The sequence below is a fragment of the Melanerpes formicivorus genome, unplaced genomic scaffold, assembly GCF_026170545.1.
Source record: "Melanerpes formicivorus ecotype bairdi unplaced genomic scaffold, bMelFor1.0.p_v2 SCAF_20, whole genome shotgun sequence".
In the NCBI taxonomy this organism is placed as follows: Eukaryota; Metazoa; Chordata; class Aves; order Piciformes; family Picidae; genus Melanerpes; species Melanerpes formicivorus.
In genome coordinates this window covers 5,092,315-5,116,977 of record NW_027142372.1, presented here as the reverse complement: position 1 = coordinate 5,116,977, position 24,663 = coordinate 5,092,315, and the positions used below count along the sequence as shown (strand labels likewise).

Sequence of the window (24,663 nt, the reverse complement as noted above, 5' to 3'; positions counted from 1 at the left end):
ACAGGGAAGGGAATGACCAGGCATCTCCCTGATTAGCACACAATCACATTCCCATGCTGTATGACCCACTGCAGCCAGAGCAGCCACCTCTCCTCCAAAGGGAGCACAGCTCTAGCCCTGCAAGGCAGCCTTGCACCCTGGCTGCTTCGCTTGCACAGAACAGGACATGGCTAATAAGGAGCAGACGTTTGATGCTGCAAAATTTTCCATCTGTTCTCAGGATTTATAATTGCATGCAACTCACTGTGCACCTTCAGTGATCCATAATTGGTAGGCATTTGCTCATTAATCATTCAGGTGCTGTGGGTGGCTCCATGCACAACTGCACAAGTTATGGCCAAATTTACATATCCTTGCCGTGGTTTATATCATTTACCACAAGCAATTATATTTTTTGAACTGTGGTTGGTTCTGAGGACATTTGCAGTTACTGTAGCTCAGGGGTTTTTTGTATCATGAAGTGCCACAAGATGGCGCTGATTCCGAGGCACCTCTGCCTGGCGGGCCTCCTGCTGCCCAGGCATTGCCCTTGCCCATTGCAGCAGGTGCAATTTGGGCTACTTTGGTAATTTTTAACAAACTAGCTGGTGGCTCCAGCAGCACACCGCTTTTCAGGGTTTGTTTTGTTTTAAGCAGTGGCTATGAAATGCTATGATTCTGTGACAATGATACAAATGTCCTAGCTGCTGGGTTATTTTTCAGGGCCTGAGCCAAACCATACAAACACTACCCGAAGACCAAACTGCAGGAAGTCCACCATGAACTGACGTTTGTTTCTCATTGCTAAACTGGATGAAGCAGTATTCTGTTAGTGGGGAACTTCTGCTGTGGCTGCTTCCTTCTGGAGACTCTTCCTGCTACCACCCTGGTAAGTCCAAAATAATTACTCACTTTGCAATGTTTCTAATTCATATCCTGGCCTTAGACACTCATCTCTTGACTCTACAGGTATTCCCTGTTGGTTCACCATAAAACACCAAACTGTGTCTTTTAGAGGCTGGCTGTACCACCTTCCAGTGGCTCATTTCATTGATGAGTTACAATAACTGCTTTCGAATCACTTTGTGGTGGCCAGTGGTATTCAGTTTCACCCATAGATAATAAAAAAGCCTAACAAACACAGTATACTATTTCATTCCTTTATTAAGTGATTTATTACATTGCAAGCTCTTTAACTGCATCAGAAAAGTTTCTGGATAAAACCAATTAACTGTCATTGGAGTTTAACACTCTGCTCTTACAGAGATTGCTTCTCAGTAAATCCCTATGTTACAGAACCTGCCTGACACTGAAACAATGGTCTTTTCATTTAACAGACTTCTAGTCAGTTAACATTCTTCTTTTGCCTGGAAACTGAGTTTGTTCCAATTACCAAATGAAAAAAAAAACCAAACCAAAAACCTCTTTTAATTGCCCTTCTCTTGTATGAAAAGGTACATGTGGGCAACCTGCTGAAATACTACAACTCCAGCATTTCTGTATAGAGAGGGCAAATCCTGGATTTGAATCAAGCTGTTAGTCAAGAGAAAATACAGAAGTAAAGAATACAGGCAGTACAAACACAGAGCAGATGTTTACATTTAAACATATGCCATTCAGATGTTAAAAAGTGATTCAGACACCAACATATCAAAGGCATATTACTGACATATGGTGTCTGACATGCTTCCACAAATGAACACATACACTGGCTTTGATGACAGCCATGCAAACTATCTTTCCACGTGAAGGGTTTATCCAGGGAACAGTCAGATCTGTGCCTGTAAAAGAACACATATTTTGGATTTCTGGGAGGAAAGAGTACAGACCATGGTGTGACCAGACAGTATGTCAGTTCAGGAGAACATGCATCAAATCCTTGTTGCCAATTAAACCCAGAGTAAGACTTTAAAATGTGTAAGACCCAGCAAGCAGATCTGCTGGGAAGTAACATTCAGCTGGCCAGTGGTCTTGCACAGTATTGCATTACAGCTCCTGGAAGCACTTCTCCTTTTGGGATAGTAACCCCCATCTCCAAAAGAGAGTAGAGTGCCCTCTAAAACAGCCAGACAGGGACAAATTTCAGCCAGCCACATCAGATTGTTGGTTTTTTTTAACTCTGCAATGAAGATTTGCCCAGGTTCCTGTAATCCTTGAGCGTCAGTAGGAGTACAAAACCCAAGCAGAGTCTTCTATCAGTTGTTATGAAATGGTCTTCATTTGCTAGAACTGTTTCATACCATGTTGTTCACCTCACAAAGGCATCCCCAGGATCAGCCAGAGCACAATGAGGGCTCCTGCTGAGCTGTTCTGCCAGAGGCAGGCAAGTGGAGACAGACAGACACAATGGGCTGCTCCCAGGGCTCATCTCAAAACTGATGGCTAGATCTCCTTGACATATGGCTGGCGGGTCCAGGACACGGGAGGTTACTCTGTGGCTGTAGGAGAAATAGGTGTTGAAGCTCATTGGTATTGTGGGGATTGGCTAGGCCAGCAAGGGGCTATGTGCCAAGGTACTCAAATACCATCTAGACACAAGTGTGTTTCAGTGGAAAAAAGTATCATTTAACATGCTGGAAAAGCTCTGAGGACCAAAATTAGAGGTACTGTTGTGAAGGCTCCTGAGGGCCCCCCAGGGTCAGATGTAAGGTTAAGGGAACCTTTAAGATTTCAGCTTTAGCATTCAGTGCCTAGACTTTGTTTGTTTCTTTCTAGAGAGTTGTCAGAGGGTAACTGTTCAGAGCAGAGACTGTAATAGCAAGAATACAATAAGCAAAGGCCACACAGTACCAGCTGAGGAAGGTCAGGCTGATGAGAGAGAGAGAGAGACTTACTTTAATGTGCCTGGTTATGTAAATAAAGGGAGGGGGCGGAGAAAATTACATTTGCTTAAATTAGCCCTATTGTCCTCACTTCCCCAAACAGCTTCAGCTCCAACTCTGAATTCCAGTTCATGAGCACTACCTCATTCATGTGTCCTAAAGATTCTTCTCAAATGACTAACACATTTATCATCAGAATATTTTTGAGTCCAGCAGTTAATTAATACCTTTAAACACCATTCGACTCAGGAGGATTTCCCATGAATGAGGAGACATTCTAAAGTGCTGTTTCTTCTCTGGTCTAAATTAGAGCCTAATGGGGTACACACTCTTGTCCCACTGATGCCTGGACTCAGCTTTGAGCTCGTAGCTGGCTCACAGCCTGTCACTTCAGAGCACAGAGAGCAAGCTGTCCTCCCTCCCTGGAGACAAGAGTACATCTGTTCCTCAGCCCATGGTCCTGAAGACAGGCAGCATGCTAACTGGTGTAGCATAAACATGCCAAGTGAGGTAGGCTTGCCTTAAGTTGCAGGTTTGCTAGCAAGAGAGGTCTGCCTTGGAGTTTTCTGTATTTCAAGCCCCAAGCTTTCTGCTCTTAAATAAAAATACTGTTAGTGTTTATAGAATTTCCACAGTTTATTTTATCAGCCTCTCCTGTGTGTTCTCTCTGGTATAGAAAGAGGGGAAAAAAAAGAAAAAGCCCTATATTGTCTTCTAGTCACTAGTTGGTCCTCCTTTAAGGACCTTGTAAGACATTTTTTGTGTATTGTTTCCCTGCATATGTGGGTAGCTTTACTACTTCATCCCCCTCAGGACCACTTAACAACATCAGCAAAGCAATTAAGTGTAGTTTTCAGGAAAATGCCAGAGGCATTACACTGTCTGGATGGGAGTCTCAACCCAATTATTTTCAGCTAGTTGTGAACTGTGGAAAGTGGACTTTACTTCATTATAACTTCAGTTCCCACTGATTAAAAGTCTAGTGTGTTACAGACGGTAAGGAAAAATGAAACAATTAAACTTTCCATCAATAAAATTGCTGCATATTCTTCAACAAAAGGGTTTACTTCTCTCCAGAGAAGTGATTAAAATGAACTGATTGAACTATAATTTGATTGACTGAAGAGCTGCAATCCATTGCACTAAAGCTTAAATTCCATCTTATTGCTCTATTTAACTCTGAATATAAAATATCACTGGCGGTCTCACAAACCCCTTATGCAGTCATCCAGCTGCAATGGCTTGCTGCTCACAGGCTGTGGTAGGTTCTGTATTTTCTGTGCTGTGTGCCTGATTCACAATGGATCGACTCTGAAAAAGACACCTAAGACATTACATTAATGCAGCTTTAAAAAAATTAGAGAAGGCTTGTTATATTATCAGGTATCCTGTAGCTAATACATAATCACCTCTGCATTCTAAACTCAGCCACAAGGAAGGTTAACCCAAAACTACAGAGAATAACTGACAGGGTCTATACAGCTGTTGCAGCAAAAATTAGCATATTCTCCTGACAAAAAAAATGCAGCCATGATGCACCTTCCTACTGCAGAGCTGTCTTCAGCAAGGTGTGAGGTTGCCAGATGCACAGGTTTGTATGCATGCATATGTATGACTCTCTCCTTCCAGGAGTTACTAAGAGGCACTTTTGGTCAGGGCTTGTGTAGAAGCTAGGCTGGCTGTCAATCAGGGTGCTGGGATTCCAGTCCAAAGAGAGTTTCTATGGACTTGGGGCAAGCTTTTAAGGCTTGCTTAGTCTGTGAGGCCTTCATCCCCATTGATGAAAATGTGTGCTGCCAGTCAGGGATGCCTATTGCACAGTAGGGTCTAATGAAAGCCAGTTAAGAAACAGCTGCTCGGCTTCTGTCAATAGGCTACTGTGATGTTTTGAAATAGAAAATACCTAGAATATTGCTCCCCCTCTGAAAATTTAATTGAAGTGGTATTTCCTATTATAAGGTTGCCCTTCTGTCATGTGACAGCTGCCTTCTCTCTTCCCACCTTGTATTTTGAAATAAAATACAGCATGTGACTTACAGCTACACTACAGTTAAGAGTAAGAATATATCATCGTGTTAACTTGCAGCAAGAACACGTTACACTGGTAAGTGAAAGAAATCCATCTGGCTAAGCATGCAGGGAAAGATGAGCAACAGCTAGCTTATATTACTTAATGCACTTCCTCTGACAGACACCTCAAACTCCAAATGAAGTCCACAGAAGTTTTTCCATTGACATCATCAAAACCCAGGACATGTACTCCTTGAGCTGCAATATTTACTACTGAGCTGTTGCTGTTGAGTTTTGCACTGCTGGCTGTGACTGATCTGCAAGGCTGGCTTCCTGGCTAATTCATGCCATAGACATGATTTGCATCAGCTCCAGCCCTTGGACACTGCCAATCCCAGTTTTGCAGGGATTTCTGACCATGGCTAGGGGTTACTAGTTCACTATGTTCTTCAATCTTATTGTTTAACATTAGGGCATACCTCATTTCCTCATACTTGTTAACCAAAAAGCTACCAAGGCTGTACCAGAGCAACCGAGGTGATATCAATCTGATAAAATGCTGCCTCCAGCAAATTTGAAGGAACACCTTTGCCAAATTACATTTGGCACTTAATGATAGCCTTGTGTTATTGGCCTTTTATTTCCTCTTTCATTTTGATTACAAACTACAGCAAACATTATTCTCTCCCCCCCCCACTGTAGGTATGTAACTCTGGATAAAGAGACGCAGCAGTAACAGTAGCATTTTAAAGGAAGACAAGGGCAAATCTAGACGCATAAATCTGCAGGTGTCTCTGGAGGCTGCAGGATGTTTGCTATGTTCCCTAAGCCTGGCTTTATGTACACACACCAGAGGCATGTAGCGCCCCAAACAGCTTAAATGACTGCTTAATGCCTATTTAATCTTTCAGCTCTTGCACAGCCAGATAACTGATTTTCTCAATTATACCCACACCTTTTCATAAAAGCTGCAGAAGGTGGTGGTGTGTTTGAAGTAATTTACATCTTATTTTCTTGCAGGACAAGCCCCAAGTGAGAAACTAGCCTCAAGACTCCTGTAATTCCTGACTGAGAAAGCGGTAGAGATCTTACAGGCCGCTTATTCTTCTCTCACAGTGTTCCTACACCCATAGCAGCAACAGAGCCTGGGAAAAGGGTTTGGGGTGTTTTTTTGTCACAAGAGATCTGGGGAGCATGCAAACAAGAGCAGGGCAGGGTCTTTCTCCAAGCCTAGCCTGTGCAGGTACATCGAGGAGGAACAGGCACCATGTGATCCAAGCAGTTGCTTAATGTGGTTCCCCAGAAAAATATCAGAGACTGTAAGGACAGCACAGGAACTTGCCAGCAGTTCCACTAGACCATGTGGGACTGGAGCATCAGGGGCAAAGTGAAGAATGATTCAAGCTGCATCAGTTTTCTGTATCTGTGGGTTTCATGGCAGATGCACAGGAATAGCCATTCACAACCACCAAAAAGAACACCCCTTCGCTGTATTTGCTGCAACTCACACAAGTGACTTTTCATTTCTCTGTCCTTACCCTGCTAGGAAGAAGCATCAGAATTTTCTGGTTTTCAACAGCAAGTTGATTTAAAAAAATCTCTAATTACAAAAACATATTAAAATGTATTAGCCAGCAGATTTCTGTTTGAAAAACACAGCACTTCAGCTACAGAGATACCACGATTCTCTGTTGTTGGGGTTTTCTTACTGCACTTTTCTTCATTAGTTTAGCTATTTAAAGTAATGATTTCTTAAAGGCACAGTGTTATCTGCTTGTTCTACACTGTTGAAAGCCCAGCAAAACATCAGCAAACACTTGAATACCCTCTTCCTAGCAACCAAGGTCTAGCATCAGAAAAGCAGCATATTTCCCTTTTGTTTTCTGCACCTTGTATTAAGCCAAAATTCTGGTTTGCAACCCTTTGGGCCATTCAGTAACCATCAGATCCCTGGAATACAGTTTTAGGTGAAAGTCTAGGCCAGTGACCAAGCCCCTCTTTATTTTCTAAAAAAAATTAACAACTGAATTGATCTTTTATCTACAAACACCACACGAGCAACAGGAGTGCTCTCAGCTTTAACATTACAGGAAAACCATCTATCAAGCTATTCAAAAGAGCTTTGGGCCGAAATCCCACACTGGGTACCTCCAAATCAGTTTTGGAATGTCTCTGTCACCACTACTTATGTGTAAGACTACAGACAGAGGAGCAGATTTTCCTAACTCTGTGTATGCCTACTTCCACTGACAATAAATTAACTTTAGGCACTAACCTTCTTTAATAGCCTGCTGCATGAATTAACTCTTCAAATTACCAGCTGCATTTTAAGAAGTGCAATTCCAACTGCAGTGAGTACAAAGCACAGATAGCGAGTATTCCCACGGGACTTAGCTGTCTTTAAAGGCTGTGATAGTGCTGGCGTTTTTTGCTGCAGCAACAGGCTTTTCAGATCTCTTTAAGCATTTGTAGGATGCTGGGGAGCAAAGAAATCCAACCAAATCAGAAAATATATACACTAATCAGAAGACTCTCTTTCTCTACACCCCTTCTTTTCTTACATATGGGTAGGTTTTCTTCTCTCTTTTTTTTTTCCTTCCTTCTCTGAGGTACATGGTCTCCCTGATAACTCTTTCAGAAAAATACAGAGGAGTAGCTGGGAAATCTGTCTTGCATAAAGATGAAAGATAGCTAAGTGATAGGATGTGTCCTTCTCGATGCTTACAGTGTGGTCAAAGAGCCAGCTCCTGTCTCTTTTCCCAAAAGACTTCACAGACAACTGTCCAGAGAAGTACGCTGTCTCCCCAACAGTTCTGCCAACAGCAGGACGCACTGCAGCACCCTGGACTGCTGCTGCTGTGTCATTTTGTTGCCTCTGAGGTCAGCTGAGTGTATTAAATTAACACTGTTCCCAGGCAAAGTAAAATGTCTGCCAACAGAATGGTGTAGCATAATAATGGGGTATGAGGGGTAGATACATGCCTAAATATTAAATGGTTGGCAGGAGTGGGGAGCACTGATGTGATTCTGGCTTATACAACAATGTCAAATGTATATTATCACACAGATCTCCCAGCAGATTATCTGTCTGCTCACTGCCACTTAACATTTTCAAAGCCTATCTCAGTATTTTTGCATTTGTTTCACCCTTAATAATTTATTTATGAGTTTAGGATTATTAACAATTTGAAGCTTTATTATAAACTGTCCTGGGGGAATCTCACCTGCCTCATCCTATTAAATTATTATTCCCAAATATCTAATTTACATTTAATAATACATCAATTGAACAGCAATAAAATAATAATGAATTAACAAACCCCATCTTCCTAGAAATACTAGTAGCTTAAACATGTAAGCAAATGCAATGCACAGTCTGCAGGTCAGCTGTCAAATCTCTCTGAGAATATCTGTCAGAATCAGTTAGTATTTAGAATATGAAAATAAGCAATGAAAATACTTAATCACTATGGTCTTCAACTAATTCTTGTGATAACTGTGAACCATACCAACCCTCAATCTTGTAAGGCAGAGCAGGGAGATAACCAAGTGTTCTATGTAAGTATGAAGGCCATCTCACAATACTGTAAATGCCTAACAGACTCCATGTTTCCATGAAATAAAATGGCAAGAGAACTTTGCTTTGGGGAAATACTTATTTTTTCCACTTACCTTGATCTCTTAAACTAAAATGCTTTATTTTTCTACACATACAGTTAAAATACTTAGTTTTTGTAACTGACTTCAACTACTGCCTAAGAACATTAAAATGGCACAGTTCTGCATTGGGTGTTCTGTTTTAACAAAGTATCATCCCCAAGGACAAGCTGTGGCAAATGTTTCCACACAGACAGAATTATTTCACCCTGGCCCTCATCCTAGTCCAACCTACAGTTCCCTAGCACGGTTCGTCACCACTTCCATGTGTATTTCCTGGGTTCACACAAAGCCCACATGGAGGAAGGGGAAGCACAAGAGTCAAAATTTCCATTCTGGATTTCTTGTCATCATTTCACCAAATTCTTATTATGTACTTACCTCAACAGGTCAAATGTTATCAGGGCCTGAAAAAGAGCCTTAGATGTAAAAGATGACCATGTTGTCAGTAGCAGGTTTCTCTGTCCCAGTTGCTAAGAATCACTTACCTCTGTTCTTGAAAATGATCCCTCTGAAGTCGGTGGAACTGCCTCAGCCCTTCAATTCAATGAGATTTATATGAAGGCTTTGAATGCCCATCTGTGGAACTGAAGCCAAAAGACAGTGATATCCTTCTATGCTATTTTTAATGTTCATTGATTCTCCTCTTTTCCATCCACATTTGTCCTTCATAACTGCTCATGTCCACTACCTGGCTATCTCCATTACATAAGCAAGGATTATCAGGCCAGCTGTCCTCAGGCATGCAACATGGGTTCAGGCCAACATCACAACCCCATATGAAACATTAATGCTTGGGATGTTTGTAAGTCCACTGAGATGTGCTACTCAAACCCTAGCATGGGGAGGTTTCAGCTGAACATTTTAAAAGCTGGAAAGAGCTAGAGGTTACACTAGCATTACACCGCACTGAAGAGCACATCTCAATCACACTTGTCAGGATATCACTCCCACTCACTGGCTCTCAGTTCCCTCTGGCACACAGCACTTTGGCAGTCCATGCTGTGGTCCCACGGAGGTGCTACTGCACTACAACCTGGATGAGCTAGACTCATCCAAGGTATGAGCAATTCAGAAACATGCAAGCACTTCCCTGCATATGTTCCCATCCTTGACATGGCTTTCTACAGTAAAGGACTCATCAAGTCAAGAATCAAGGATGTCTCCTATGTTCCTCCTGAGCAGATCCAAATACATTCCTTTTGGGGGCACTCTAATGAGGAAATGGTGATTACTTTAACACGGCACTTGCCCACAGCTTTGAGAGATAGTTCTAGTTTTAGGGCTACCTGCTCACCAGATTCTCCATTTCCTTTCATTTCACCACACTCAAGTTTTAAAAGAAAAACACCACTCACCTCTCTTTTTAAAAAGATTTCCACTATAGACAAGTTTCATTGCCCTCATTCAGTCAAACTACTTGCTGACTTGAACAGATACTTTTATTGAGTAAGAAAGAATAAAGTCCTCATTTTCTGAGCCTTCTTTGTAATGGATCCTGTGAAAATGAGAATAAATAACATACACCAATTCACCTTTAGTGAGCATAAAAACAATCCCCCAGAGAGCCAGCCATCAGCTTGTCTCCAGTGAGAGCTGTATAACCTCTTCTGTAAACATAACAATGAATAATGATCAGTTTCTTACTTCTCTCTTACTCTCTTGTGTGACAGACCCTTAATTATGGCTATTACATTATTAATTGCTTCAGAGGATTCTATATGCCTAAAGCTGCTTTCTCTTCTGGGCATCTAAGAGAGCATTACAAGTCTGCTTAGGAAAGCTCCTCAGAAACATCTGCTGATATTCATCCCAACTAAGGCATGCTCTGTTCTAGACAGAATCACATAGCTTCAGCTGTTTGCCTCCTACTCCTGCATGGTAAGGCATTCTGCAAGAATTGCTACTTCACTGAAAAGGAAAGATTTCCACCTGAAAACACAGAGAAAAAGAAAGACTACCTCTCATTAAGTTCAGAAAACTCTTCAGATTTCTGTTTTCTTACCCAGATTTCTAGATTCTGTAAAAAGTTCACCCCTCCTTAATAAACTCCTGACCGCTGAGGCTCGTGCCACAAGCATGCCAAAGCAGAATCACAAATTGTGACTACGTAACAGAAAAATGAACTAGAAACCACCTACTCTGACACTGTACCACCAACATCTATTACTGCACCACAAGCAGAGCTGTAACATTTTAATTTTGTATGTATAGCATTTATGGGCATCCTTCAGGGATAAATATAACTCAACAAGCTTCCACAGTCAGCTAGGATGGATGTCAACACAGGCACCCCAAGGAGGGAACAACAGGGCAGATTCAGGTTTGCACCAAGCAATGAATGATTCATAAACTCTTTATGTGTAGCTAACACAAATCAATCCTTACACAGTAATTATTAGAAAATTAATGTAGGTGCCTCCCAAGAGAACACTTATCTTTGGCAGGTGTGTAGGTGCAAGCTAAAGTGAAGTATATACAATAGGTGATGATACCTATTATGATGATAATGTATTTGGTTTAAACTTGTTTTGGACTATATAGCACCTTACTGATAGCCAACATCTTACAACATTACCTATGTGGAAAGTAATGCCTGGCAATTTAGCAATTCTTAATAAAGCTCTGTGCTTCAAAGTATTACTGTTGACGCTGCTCTTGATTTTGATTCAGCACTGTGGCTCATGCATGTTTCCCCAGATCCTTCAGGATTTGCAAATACAAATCCCTAGTTTATGAGCCTGTAAAAAAAATTAAAACCTGCACATGCAGCACTGCCCTTGTCTGTCCCCAGTCTGTCTATGAAAACAGCGTTAGTTCAAGATGTGTGTGTGTGCTGTAAACAAGGGCTCCAAAATGAACATTGCATCGCCCACAAGCACATTACACTACCCCAGAAGCGCACTGTCAAGGTGTACCATTAAGCCTCTATGCTGTGCCACGCAGAAAAAGAATTTTCATGTGAATCACATCTGTAAAGATTAGGTTCTTCAGAACTTCACAACCACATGGTGATGAAGCAGAATGAAGCAGATTTAAAACACCTCTTTGCCAAAACTTAAGGCTGTTCCATACCTGTATAATAATGAGTGCAGAATCACTCTAAAGCATGACTGCACTTCAAACAGCTTATGTTGCACAGCCCAACTGCCAAGAGCTGTCTCAAGCAATCATGAAATACAAAGCCAGAGTGCTTAGTTATATCCTTAGACAACAGTAACACTTCTTTGTGAACACTTCCCCTTCTGTGCAGCTCTGACATCATGTCAGCTACTCTGAGAACCATGTTCCTCAGCTGTGGAAGCTTAGCAGCTTTTCACTAATTTAGTTAACCGTGGGGATTGCTATAATTGATTCTGAGTTCACAAGAGTATGCTGCAAAAGGACATTCAAACTATTTATGATTCTTGTTCCAGTTTAAACCCTGTATACAATTTCTGATGAAGTTTTATGACTCCAAGATTCTACAGCCTCAACAAAAGACTGCTAAACCCTCTCTGATTTGCCACCCCAAAAAAGCAAAACAAAACCAAAACACTTTTGCTGCCCAAGTACATACCTAATGAAAGAGACAATTCAGAAACCTATGGGAACATGCTTTATTGATTCATTTGCAAGTCACTAAAGCCCGTTGCCTATGCTCCCTCCAATAAGACTAACCACATAGTGTTTCTTGTGTACTGAATTACAGGAAAAGGCAATGACCCCAGATCTGTTCTGCTGAAATCCAGTGAGACTAAACATACCCAGTAAATGTAAAACACAGTATGCCACTAAGTTAATGACAAATGTGTGTAGGAGACAGAGAGACTTACATTTCCTCTTTATTATCCCTTCAGTTGGGCCACTGCTTTCTCTGTAATTTATTTACCCAGGACAGTTGGGCTCAGATGCATACCTGTTTTTTCAGGGAAGCACTTGTTTTTCTCAATTTTGCTGATGGATTAAATAAATCAGGAGGAGGCCAACCTGTATGTGTGAGGTCATACCATGAACTGTAATCTACACTGCAGCTGATGCCTGAATCCATTCAGGTTCAAGACCTAATCTGGCATAAACCTGGTGTGTAGCTGTACTGCACTGTATATTTTATAAACAGACCTTTCCATAATCTCCTGTGCTGCTTATGAAAACAGTAACAAGTAGTAACAGTAGAGCCTGCACTGCACAAGATTTCCTATTAAATTCCACTAATGCATTTCAGCCATGACCTGTAATATTTTGGGTAACCTAGTAAGGCTGAATGCCCCATAAGAGACTGGGATGATATACTGTCTACATGCAACATAAGAAGTAGTACAAGACAGAACTTAGGTACCAAGTATCACCTAACACTAAGAACAAGTGTATTTTAAAAAGACAAAGATGTAAGAAAATACAGCAAGAAAAAACACATTATCAAGAATAGGAAAACACAAAAAATAAGAAATTATCACCATTTCAACATCCAGTTCCAACTCAAAACTTATTGTACCTGCTTATCCTGCTTAAGGGAGTATGCCATACTGAGATTTAATATCATGCTTTAGGGTAGCTACAGTTACTAGAAATTATTCCAGTCCCAGTACCTTGAAGTATGGTATTTTCTCAGATACATCCAGGTTTTTCCAGAAACCCAGTCTTCTGACTTCTACCTTAGGACACAATAGTTTTAGACCACTTGTCGTTTCACTTGTGGCTTGAATAAAATTCCTTGTAGAGAACGGCTTCAGAAAGCAGCCTCTGATCTCAGGTAGCTGTTACTTGGCTAAATAAGGTAACAAGCAATTGAGTGGTGTATAAAGGAATTGAAAGATTTTTTAACACTCTTTAATATTTTCCCTAATTCTAGAATAAGCCAAAACCCCAGCAGAAAAATCCCTTTTCTTTTAGAATTGTCTCTCAGCAGGGTAGCACGCGCTGCCAAGTTATCGCTTTGTGCCATATACCATATGTTCAAAGCCAGCATTCAACATGCTAAGAAGTGACACTGAATCCCACAATCAGAAATAAAAATGAAAGTTTCAAAAAAGATTTCAGAATTTAGAGGAATATAAATAGCTGCTTTGAAGATGGAAAGCATTTTACAGATTTACATTTTAGTCTGTTCTGAATGGATAAACAGACAGACAAAAATCTGCTTTGTAAAGGAACAACAAGCCTTCCAGTTTAGCATGTTCCATAGTTAGATTTTAATAAGTACTAGGAGCCACAAAAAGAATTATTTATACTCACTGTACCAAAAATTTGTTTCCTTTCTATTTATTACTTGAGCTCTTGAAAAAGCATCACAGTTTATAACCTTAACTAATAACTACCTCAATTAGTATAATCCACAAGCTTTCTGCAAATGTACCTTCCCACCATTATTCACATTAGCATCTTTCCCACTACAAGGATCCAAAACCACTGGGGCACTCTCATTGTTTAGTCAAGAGAGGCAGAAGGGTTATTGAAGGTTTTCTTTTCTTCAGGAAGACACAACTAATGTTGCCAAAGTATTCGTACACACTTTCAATAAAAAATGTTGAGAAAAGGGCCATGAAAAGAAAATTAATTGGAAAGATTCATTCTCGAACACTGCTTCCTGTCACTTCACTCCTAATGACTGAAGTGTTTTTATAGTTTTCTCTGTTCTTCCCTGGTGCTGTGTAATTTAATTTCCAGATCTCCCGAGAGCGCTGTGACAAACCTCCAGGGTGTTTCCAGGATGTAAAGGTCAGAGCTGAAGAAGATGAGGATGGGCTTGCAGAAGACAAGTCTCAGAATCTCCTGCTTCAAATCTGTCACTGACACAGAAACCAGAGACCGTAAAGCACAATGGGTAGTCTCTTAAAGGAATACCAACTCTGTTGGGAACCTCTTACAAGATCCTAGAGTAACTGCCAGCAGAATCCAAATGACATTCCTTAAATCAAAGGAAGATGACAGCTTTCCCAGAAATCCTCTGCATGGTAATAAAGTAGGCTTCCAAATTTCTTGAACAAAAATCTTATACTGAGAAGCTCAAACAGCTTGTGTTTAAACAAGTGCTTGGTATTTAGGGAGATCTTCCTGTGCTAAATTCCTGGACTCCTTCCTATGCCATCCTCCAAAGACATCTTTCCCCAACCAGCTCCTTCATTGCCCTGACACAAGCCTCCAAATTCCTGAAAAGATACTCCTGTTCTGGTCTAGCCATTACATGACCTTCTCTATGCTGGCTGGTTCATTACTGTTGAAGAAGTGCCAGCCAATCTCTGCCTTAGGGTTCCCCAGCAACCTTAATTTCTTTTTTATTGGTTAATTAACATAATCACTTCCTAAGAACAACAGTAATACTAGTTAGTGGAACAGGTGTTATAACAAGTAAAAAGTCTATAAAGCGAAAAATCAATATCCCAGCAGATATACATAGAAGATGCACCATTCAACATCACAAATTCACTTTTGGGGACCCAAAAGAATTCTCTGCTACTTCTGGATGATGTGCTTCAGTTTTACCTTATTTGTTTTTCTCTGTTTAACCAAGTTCTTCCATAGTATAGACATAATCACCATTATGCTCCTCTCTGCAGTAGACATGCAAATACATAAACATTGTAAGGTTCTTTCTATAATGTTATGCTCCTATTTACTATCTGTATTTTATGTCTCATGGGTTTCTAAACATTTAAATTTATGTCACTGCTGTCACGTATTTGCAAGCAGAGACAGTTTTACGAGCACTAAAAAAGCTGCAATGCACAGCCACTAAATACTAATGACATAAATGGTTTCCACTAATGGTCTCGATTTTTATTACAATGCAAAACTTCAATATATTGCAATTATCACTGCTCTCAGAGTGAACCATATACACTGTATAATGCCAGCTTCCATCTCTATAGCATAAAATGGCAGTATTTGTTGCATATAGTTCAGCCCTGTCCTGCAGATGACTCCATGCTCGAGTCTCCCACTGTAGCTAAAATTCACTTTATTTACCGACTCTTACTGTTAACTAATACCCTCAATTGTCAGATATGCCAATGCATTAGACATTTTTCAAAGCCTACTGCACTAATAGCATGTAAGCTTAGCACATGTCTTCTTGTACCTGTCAACAAGCCAGTAACTTCGCAAAGGTAAAGCGTGTCAAAAGAAGAAATTATCTTCCTGTGCTTCTGTGTTAAAATACCTTTAGTGAGTGATTTTTCTAAAACATTGCAATACAAAAGTGCACTCAACAATGCTTATTCTCTTCTAATCCAGTTTCTGGTTTCTCTTTTTAATGTTAAGTTTTAAACTCTTCACTCATAATTACAACAGTTGCATTTTCCTTCAGCTCTCAGTGAGACAAAAACTTGCTCTTAGGACTACGAGACAGTAGAATGTCAATGCTGTCCATAAAACTGGATGAAATAAAATGTATATGGCAAAATCCTTCATATATGAAGTGAGGTTAATTTAATTTGATCTATGCATTTTACTTGCCAGAAACTTTCAGGAAAAAAAGAAAAAAGGTAAATTAAGCACTCAGATTGTCTAATTTCTGTTGATCTCACATAAAATAAGCCCAGTTATACTGCCTTCCATTGACTTCAACTACAAATAACCTCCAGAAAGATGGAAGGGTGTTTTTTTTTTTAAACAAGGAGGCATTTTTCCAATTTCCATGCACCTGAGTAGTCATTTACACAAAGAAAACACTGGAGACAAAGTAGGTGTCAGACTTGGTAGCATTTTACATACATTTTCTGACACAAGGCAGACAACAGAAACGTGCACACGAAATATTTCCCTTCAAGTGCTGACTAGTGAGAACAGCAAAAACTGGAAGACACAAATTTAATTATTATAGAGTTACCAAATACTGCTTGTCCTTAAAAACACAATGCAATTGGCACCCTTAACTTCAGCATGGGAATCCACTCTATGTGATAGCAGTGTTTTCTTTAGATCTTCTCACTCAGCTTGCATAAGTCTAAGCCTACCTGACTAAAGAGAATGAATGATGTAAAATACTCAGAATGATAATACTTATAGCTTACAACTGGGAATACTGATATGGCATTCCATATTTTCTCATCTTCCTTTCTCTGTCAATAATCTTGAATGTGACAAGTGCTTTCTAATATCATCTAAACCCACTTCAGTGTTCTGATATTTAGACTGAATAGGTTGTATCAGATCCCTGTCTCTGTTCTACAGTTGTAATAATAAAATATTCCAAATGAAAATTAAGTATCTCACATTCTGAAATTAAACTGCCTCCTCAAAAGAACAAATTCATTAGTTGAAATACCTGTAAGAAAACACAGCTTTTCTAAACAAGCAATATATTCTAGGTAATTTTCTCAACCAGAATTTAGAACAATAGCTTATTTATTTTTGCAATTCAAAACGTTGGGGTGGGTTTCATTTTTAACACCCCCCTACTCATCCTAAAGCACAGAATAAATCAGACTGACTGGCCAGCCTGATCTAGTGTAGGGTGTCCCTGCCCATGGCAGGGGGGTTGGAACTATATCTTCCTTTTGGTCCCTGTCAACCCTGACTATGATACTATGACTTCACTTCGCCCAAAAATGAAATATTTGGGGGACATGAAAAGCATTTAATTTTTAAATCATTGTCCTTGTTCTTGAGGAAGCTGTTGGGTAACTATAACCCATTTGGAGGAGTATTTTTGGACCTACTGAAATGCCATCTTTGACAACCTGTATCATTCACTGACATTCTTTCTTTCTGCTTAACAATCACATTTTACCAAAGGAGGAAATGAGCTTTTTCGAATAAGACCTTTGACAAAATCTGCAGCACATCAACTTGAAAGAAAATACTGACTTTATCCAAGTTTTTAAGTATAATGCACCCAATAAAAAGGTAACAACAGGTCACAGGTCTACTAATGGTAAATTAACAAACCCCAGATTCGTTTTTTTGTGGTTGCTTTTTGGGTTTTTTGCATTGATCCCCCTCCCCATCCTTCCCCCCTCAACCAGGGGTTCACAAGTTCATAACTACCTACACTGCAAAGTCAAATGTCATTGTGGTAAGAGAGAGCACTTTGGTGAGGTCCCTAATTTAGAGAAGTAGTTGCCCTAGCAATGTTGTAATGCCAATGAGACAACGTGAGACTTCTGCAGAGGCCAAGTCTCCAAATTAGAATGCTCCCAAGCTCCTAATCCAAGCTTCTTAATACCCAAATTAGACAGTCTGAATCAAGCCCAGAATCTAAACTATCCTCCCTTCAAAATCCTGAGTGAAGGGGGTTTGTGAAGAAAGATTTCTATTTCAGCCTATAAAGTGTATGTTCACTAAAGGCACTGACAGAGAACAAAAGTAACAGCAGAGCCACCACCTACAATCAGAATTACAAAGACTATTACATACATTTGCACAGCAGTATGTCTGGTGGGTTTCTGAACTCATAGATTTGACTGCTATCTGTGGACACATTTCCCATCCTGTTGCTCAAGCCTCTTCCACAATGAAAAAGACTGAATTATTGTGGAATATTTCTCTAGCTGGTTACACACAGTGAAACCACACTCCAATATAAAAACCAAAAACATTTCTGTACTCTTCAATGGCAGTCAATCAAGCCCCAAACTAAAAGCCTCCATTACCTGCTTGAAATATTTTGCTATAGATAGGTTTTGCTTTCACATGTAAAGAAACTATTTTAAAAAGCATTCTAGGAAGAATGACTTTCCATATCAGCATTCTCTTCAAAGGGAATGAGGTGGATTATTTACACCTAGGACTGTGGGGTTTTAAGGTGTTTCTTCTTACAACATTGCAATAAAACACTGTAATATCTGGAAGTTTTTAGACTTTTGTCTTGTAACCATGCAGATGAATAGCTTCAACCTTTGAAAGAAACTGCAGTATGAATGTCTATTTTATTCCAGAGTTGAGTCTGAACAGACTATTAATAGAATACTGATAAATGCTACAATAGCTATTCTTTTTCCTCCCCTTCTGCTTTTATGCCATTGCCAATACCTATCCTTCCCCTGGTGCTGTCAGCTGATGCCTGTCTCATAACTCTCAGGGTAACAGCATTAAAAGAAAAAGAAATTAAGTTCAAATAAAACTGCCAGGTGGAAGTCAACATTATGAGATTATGGACAGAAATGTTTTCTGAAGAAAGCACATATATGCAGAGTTACCACTAATGACCTAAAAAGAACTTACATGTTAAAACTATTACTCTAATATTATATAGCAGAATGGTAAAAGATAGTAAAGCTGATCTTTTATCTCTTTTTTCTTTATTTTAAGTAGCTCTGGGGTTTTAATGCCAAGTAATAACTGTCAATATGCCAGAGGGACAGATGTCATCCAGAAGGACCTGGACAAGCTGGAGAGGTGGGCCCAGGTGAACTTCATGAGATTCAAAAAGAGCAAATGAAGTGCCCTGCACCTGGGTCAGAACAATCCTCACTATCAATACAGGCTGGGGAATGAGGGATGAGAAAGCAGCCCTGCAGAAAAGGACTTAGGGATACTGATGGACGAGAAGCTGGACATGAGCAGACAGTGTGTGCTTGCAGCCCAGAAGGTAAATCACATCCTGGGCTGCATCAAAAGAAGTGTGGTCAGCAGATTGAAAGAGGTGATTCTGCCACTTTAGTCTGCTCTGGTGAGACCTCACCTGAAATACTGTGCCCAGCTTTGGAGCCCTCAGTACAGGAAGAACATGGACCTAATGGAGCGGGTCTAGAGGTGGGCCACAAAAATGATCATGGGGCTGGAGCACCTCTGCTGTGAAGACTGGTGGAGAGAGCTGCGGTTGTTCAGCCTGGAGAAGAGAAAGCTCTGGGGAAACCTTCCAGTACCTGAAGGAGGCCTGTAGTGATAGGATGAGGGGCAATGGCTTCAAACTAGAGAAGAGTAGGATGTTGGGATTGGATGTCAGGAACAAGTTCTTTACTGTGAGGGTGGTGGAACACTGGAACGGGTTAGCCAGGGAGGTGGCTGGGGCCCATCCCTGGAGATATTCAGGGTAAGGCTTGACAGGGCTCTGGGCAGCCTGATCTAGTTGAGGACGCCCACTTACTGCAGAGGGGCTTGGACTAGAGGACTTTTGGAGGTCCCTTCCAACCCAGACCATTCTATGATTCTAACTTCATCTTCTCTATACATTTCCTGAGGACTGTGTTTGAAGCACCATACATTGCACCACATTCACAGAAAATCAACAAGTGCTATGAAATCTTTGTGAAACATTCATGTGGCTAGTAGGACATTTAACTAGGGCTTTTCAAACTCCCTAGGCACTTGTACGACTCTCTTGTTTGTGTTCGGTCTTGTGTAGGAAATCTGAAAAGATAAGGAGCTGCAACTGTCAGTCCTGTGAGAAAAAATAAATTACTGAGATTATGGAGAAGAATGAGCAATATAAATACTGCACAATAATTAGGAATGAATCCAAAAAGTAATTGCAAGTCATGCTAGTAAGAAGTATGATACCAACAGCTTTAAACTGCCTGTACAGAATTGTCTAGGTCCCTTTGTGAAGCAAATGTGTAAAGCTGTGTTAACATATGACAGAAAAATTGTCCATGCTATAATTTATGTCCAGTATCTTAAAAACACAGTAAGATGCTGTATTCAGATTGCAGCACCAGCTAGCTCCAACAAAACCAACCATCTTCTTAACTGGCTGTTTCCAGGAAGCCAAATAATGAAGTGCCCCAGAAAACAAATACATTAGTTGCTCCCCAAAGCAATGTCTTCAGTGAATTAGAGGAAACAGCTATGTCCCAGAGAAGCTTATAAGGCTAGAACTGACATTTACTTGCTTTGAAATGTTGTGCTTTCTATAGCTCCCAGCCAATCAGGGTCAGAGCAAAAGTAACACATGTAAAAGACACTAAGAGAAACAAAAATAGCTTTTTCTCATGAATACCTAAAGCAACCTGGGCAAGACTAGAAAACCTAGATGTCTCTCCAATCTTAATGCAATCTAGCAACCTTTTGTTCAAGAGGCTCCAGCATGTCCATGGTTAAATGTAACAGTTCCACTTAAGATGATGGTGGCAGTATTGTGGAAACATGCAAGTATATATCCTGGGAATAGTTAATGTTTGTTCTAACATTTCCAGCTAACATGGCTGGAAACCTCTGCCTTGGTGAAGAGAACCTTATAAAAATATTGTAATAAAACTATCATGAAAACTGAATGTAGTGTGTGTGAAGAGGGATAGGCAAGCAAATAAAGCAAGCATGTGGCAATTTTCAGCTTTCAGAAAAGCTGAGTCAGCTGTGGCTGCCAGCTGGAAGCCTGGACTGCAACAGACAGAGGATGTCCTGCATGTCTGCCCACCAAAAAGAAATATGATTATTGGGACTTTCAGTGCAAACAACAAAGTATTAGATCCTATAACTCAATATATTAAAACAATCATAAGATCAAAAAAACCCAAAACATACTTAGCAAGGCTAATGGCTGAATGTCAGTGATTGTAAAAAGTACAGAAAATTAGAAGGATGCAGCAGTCATGGTGAAACAGGTATCAAAAAAAGAAAGAGGATCCAAGTAGATCTGGAAAGGCAGGTAGAACTGACAAATGGCACAGAGAACAGGAGGTGATGGAAAAGGAGGACTGGCAGTTAAGATACAGAAGAAATAAAAAGAAAGTGGAACATTTATCAAGAGACTTCATGAGGTGATTTGTAAATCTATCTTGACAATTTTAAAAAGCAAGAATTTATCAACTATTTTCTTTGTGTGCTCATCCATAGGTTTAGAAACTACATTTGAGAGATTATATCATATGCATATTAGTCTTCCAACATACTAATAATTTTTTTTAACCTTTCCTGAATAATGAGAGGAACTCTAAACTGAGAGCCAAGCTTGTATCTTTTTACATTCCATATTACCTTTACAGTCTGTGTTCACATCTAACAGTTTACCTGCTATAGCCAGGCTTCATCTGTTATCTTCTTCACCTTTTCCTTTTCTATTTACCTTAAGTCCCAAGTATCTGAGATGTCTAACTACAGAAATGAATATTAGAATAGATTTAAAGATGTCTGTACAATAAAGGTTGAGCTGCATATTTCTTCATCTAACTGTGCATTAAATTAATTACATGCACCAGTAAAGCAGAGTGGAATTGTCAGATGCATGACCACCACTTGCAATGTCTCTTCTAGTAACAGAGGTGCTGCTCAAAAACATAAAACCTAACTAGCTGGCATAAACTAAGTTTGCATAAGAAGTTATGACCTAACCAAAGTTTGAACAGTGCATAGCCTCTGAGTACTCCAGCCCCAGTACGACATTTTGAGTTTAAGTTTAGATTTTTATTGCCCTTGGGATGCTGAGATAAACTTTTCAGTCCCACTGATACAACTCCATGAAGAGACTGTATTAAATTCTGCTGCTTGTGAAAGAGTGTGCCTGCCTTCTATTCATTATGAGGCACGCAAGCCACGTAATGAAGCTGTGCTGGTTTTATTCTTACACACAATGTGCACCTTATTATGGTTAGCAGAATTCTGCAAGAGCAGTTCCTATTAGCAGGTGGTATTACACAGGAGCTGAGAATTACACTGGGATCTATGGGCTTGAAAGTACAGACCTGACACACACCAGGGCCTATCAGGGAATGGTCACAGATTTTTTTTCTTTACTTCTCTGGAGTGGGACAGGTATCTTATCTCAAACATCCCTGCTTCCACAGAAGAACATTTAGAAGCAACTCAAACACAAATGAATCAGCTTACTGAGACAACATTGCGAAAACAAAACAGTAAAATTTGCATCTGAGATTTGGAAAAAAAAACCAACACACCAAACCAAGAAATTATTTGTATTGGTAAGGAAAAAGTCTTGAACACACTAATATTAGTAACATGTGTAAGTCCCAGGTGCCTAACAGCAAAAGAAACAAGTAGACCCAAATAGAACTCTGACTCATGAACAAACCAAAGTGTTAACAAAACTAAAAATCCTTTCTTTTGTCCAAGGTTTCTTTGTCACATCACAGTCTGCTCTGAAGTGAAAACGGTTTAGTTAACTGAGGACAGGGAAACAGCCACTTTTCTCCTCCATGTCAGAAGGAAAGCTTCACCCACTGCATCTCTTGTTTAGCCATGTAACTGGAAGAATCATTCCTCATTTCAAATGTAATAATTCATAAGGCTGAATAGGCCTTAGGCAGAAGATTTAAGTTGTATTATGCAATGAAGCAGATTCCTACACACGAGAACAAATGCAATTCACCATTTGCCTCAAGAAAATCTCAAAGAAACTTACTCAAAGTTAGTCTGATTACAATAACCTGAAAACAGTCTTTGGGGCAAAATAATGGTAACTATGCCTACGACAAAGAAACTAAAAGCAGTGTATCTCTTGGTTCAATTTGTCATTATCTTATTGATTGTCTCTCATCAAGATCTCATTCAGTTCTGCTTTTATTTCAAGTGAAAGATTGAAAGCCTTCAAGGCATTGTACCCAGGATGCAAGTTGAGGTCCACACTGGTGGCAGAAACAGTTCCATTTTGGAGGAAATGGACAGATTATTCAGATCTTCACCCTGCTAATAGCAGCTGCAGCTGGTATGAAATGCAGTGTTAACAGAGTAGAGCATGCAACACACTGTCGATGTAGTACTCTAGAGCACTGTTTGCTTGACAAAGGGGTATGGGAAGGAAACCTTATGGTTTTAATCACATTCATTATAGGGAAAAAACATTTGTGATCTAACCTCTTACAGAGTAAGTTTAAAGGAGAATTTGCCATTCTGATCACTCATTCTTGAGATTTACATTTTGTGGATTATTTTTTTCTTATTTAAAGGTAGAGCAAAATTTGATGAGAAAGCTGAGAGGTTGTTAAACACTGTCTCAGCAATACAAGCAAACTGACAATTCTTCTCTGACCCCCTTTATCTAGAGGAAAGTTTGTGATTGTGTTCTCTTTCTGCATACAACGTAAATGAAATATGCTTAACTTTCCTTTCCTCCAGCTCCTCATCTATTCTGTTTGAATTGGCTTAGAAGGGCTTCTCTTAGGCTTGTTTGGGGGCCTTCCTCCATCTTTTGGCTTCACTTTGAGAACTTTGCAAAGCTGTGTTTTTTCCAGAATACTCTGCAATTTGTGGTCCTGGTCTTGGCCCTTCCTCTTCTTCTACAGCACTCTGAAGTTTATTTTTATACCTTTTATAAGGCTTTTGATTTTATTGGGTTTTGGGTTGGGTTTTTTGGTAACTTTTACTTTCTTTATGCTTTTATAGATATTGATAACATTAAGTTGCACAGAAATAAAGCTCATCATAATTGAAACTCACATCCACTTTCTTCTAGTTTTTGCAAGGGGTTGTGACTCCCTATGAGTTTATTTTAAAATTTCTTTTAATCCTCCCACTGGGCTGATGTTTCCTTTCAGAAAAAGAGGACAGCCAGAAGAAATGACATATCATGAAGGAAAAGAGGGGAAAAAGTCCTGAGTCATGAAAGCAAAGAAGAAATACAAGTGAAATAGAACTGAGAGGATTAAATGCCACAAACCAGATGGGACTTCTGTTCATCCAAGTAGGATGGAGATGTAATTGAAAGGAAATATAGGACTGACTACATAAGAACTAGGTAGATCAGGGAGGAAGAATTTGACCAGGATAGAGCTGAACTAGAAGATGTCTCGCCTTTTAGCTCTATTCATTATCCACCCAGTGTCTTCTGTTTCCCGTAACAACTGGGAGCCCTTCTGACAAACTCTCTCTGGCCACAGTCAATATTGACACTTAAAAGGAAAGCCTCCAGGACAGAAGCTGCTCTGAAGTCATACAAGCACTACCAGGGTGTAGTTATGGACACGCACTGTCCTTCCAAGGGTGGGAAAAACACCTGCACTCCAAGGAACATGGGTCAGTTCTTGTTCCCACATCAGCGAGACACATGAAGAGCTGTACCTATGGTTTGCAAGTTGACATATTTTGTAGGCACTTCCCTCCTTTCCTGGTACTCAGAAAATCTGATTGTTTTGGAGGTTAAAAAAAAACACACACTGCAGCTGTCTCTCAGTAATCAGAACACTTAATACAGCTATCAATAACCAACCACTGTCCTGGATCACAGACCACAGCCTGCTTGTCTCACCTTTGTACAGCCTGGCTGACTCTCTGAAGACCTTTATGCCAATTAGGGAAACATTCCCCACCCAGTTCATTAACCTTCTTTCTACTACTACACACCATTTTGCAAAAGTCCTGTTTACAGTAACTGAATGCACGC

At 40.0% G+C, this 24,663-nt stretch overlaps 1 long non-coding RNA gene across 1 annotated transcript in view; it reads right to left on the bottom strand.

Annotated features, from left to right (window-relative positions):
• Positions 1–1,143: 1,143 nt before the first annotated feature.
• The window catches only part of LOC137447234 (uncharacterized), a 31,727-nt gene continuing 8,207 nt past the window's right edge, over positions 1,144–24,663 (bottom strand). Inside the window, exons 2-4 of the long non-coding RNA XR_010988830.1 lie at positions 9,827–9,966; positions 8,957–9,055; positions 1,144–2,417 (exon numbers count right to left, since the gene is read on the bottom strand). This is a non-coding gene — a long non-coding RNA (uncharacterized lncRNA). The remainder of the gene's footprint in view (positions 2,418–8,956; positions 9,056–9,826; positions 9,967–24,663) is intronic.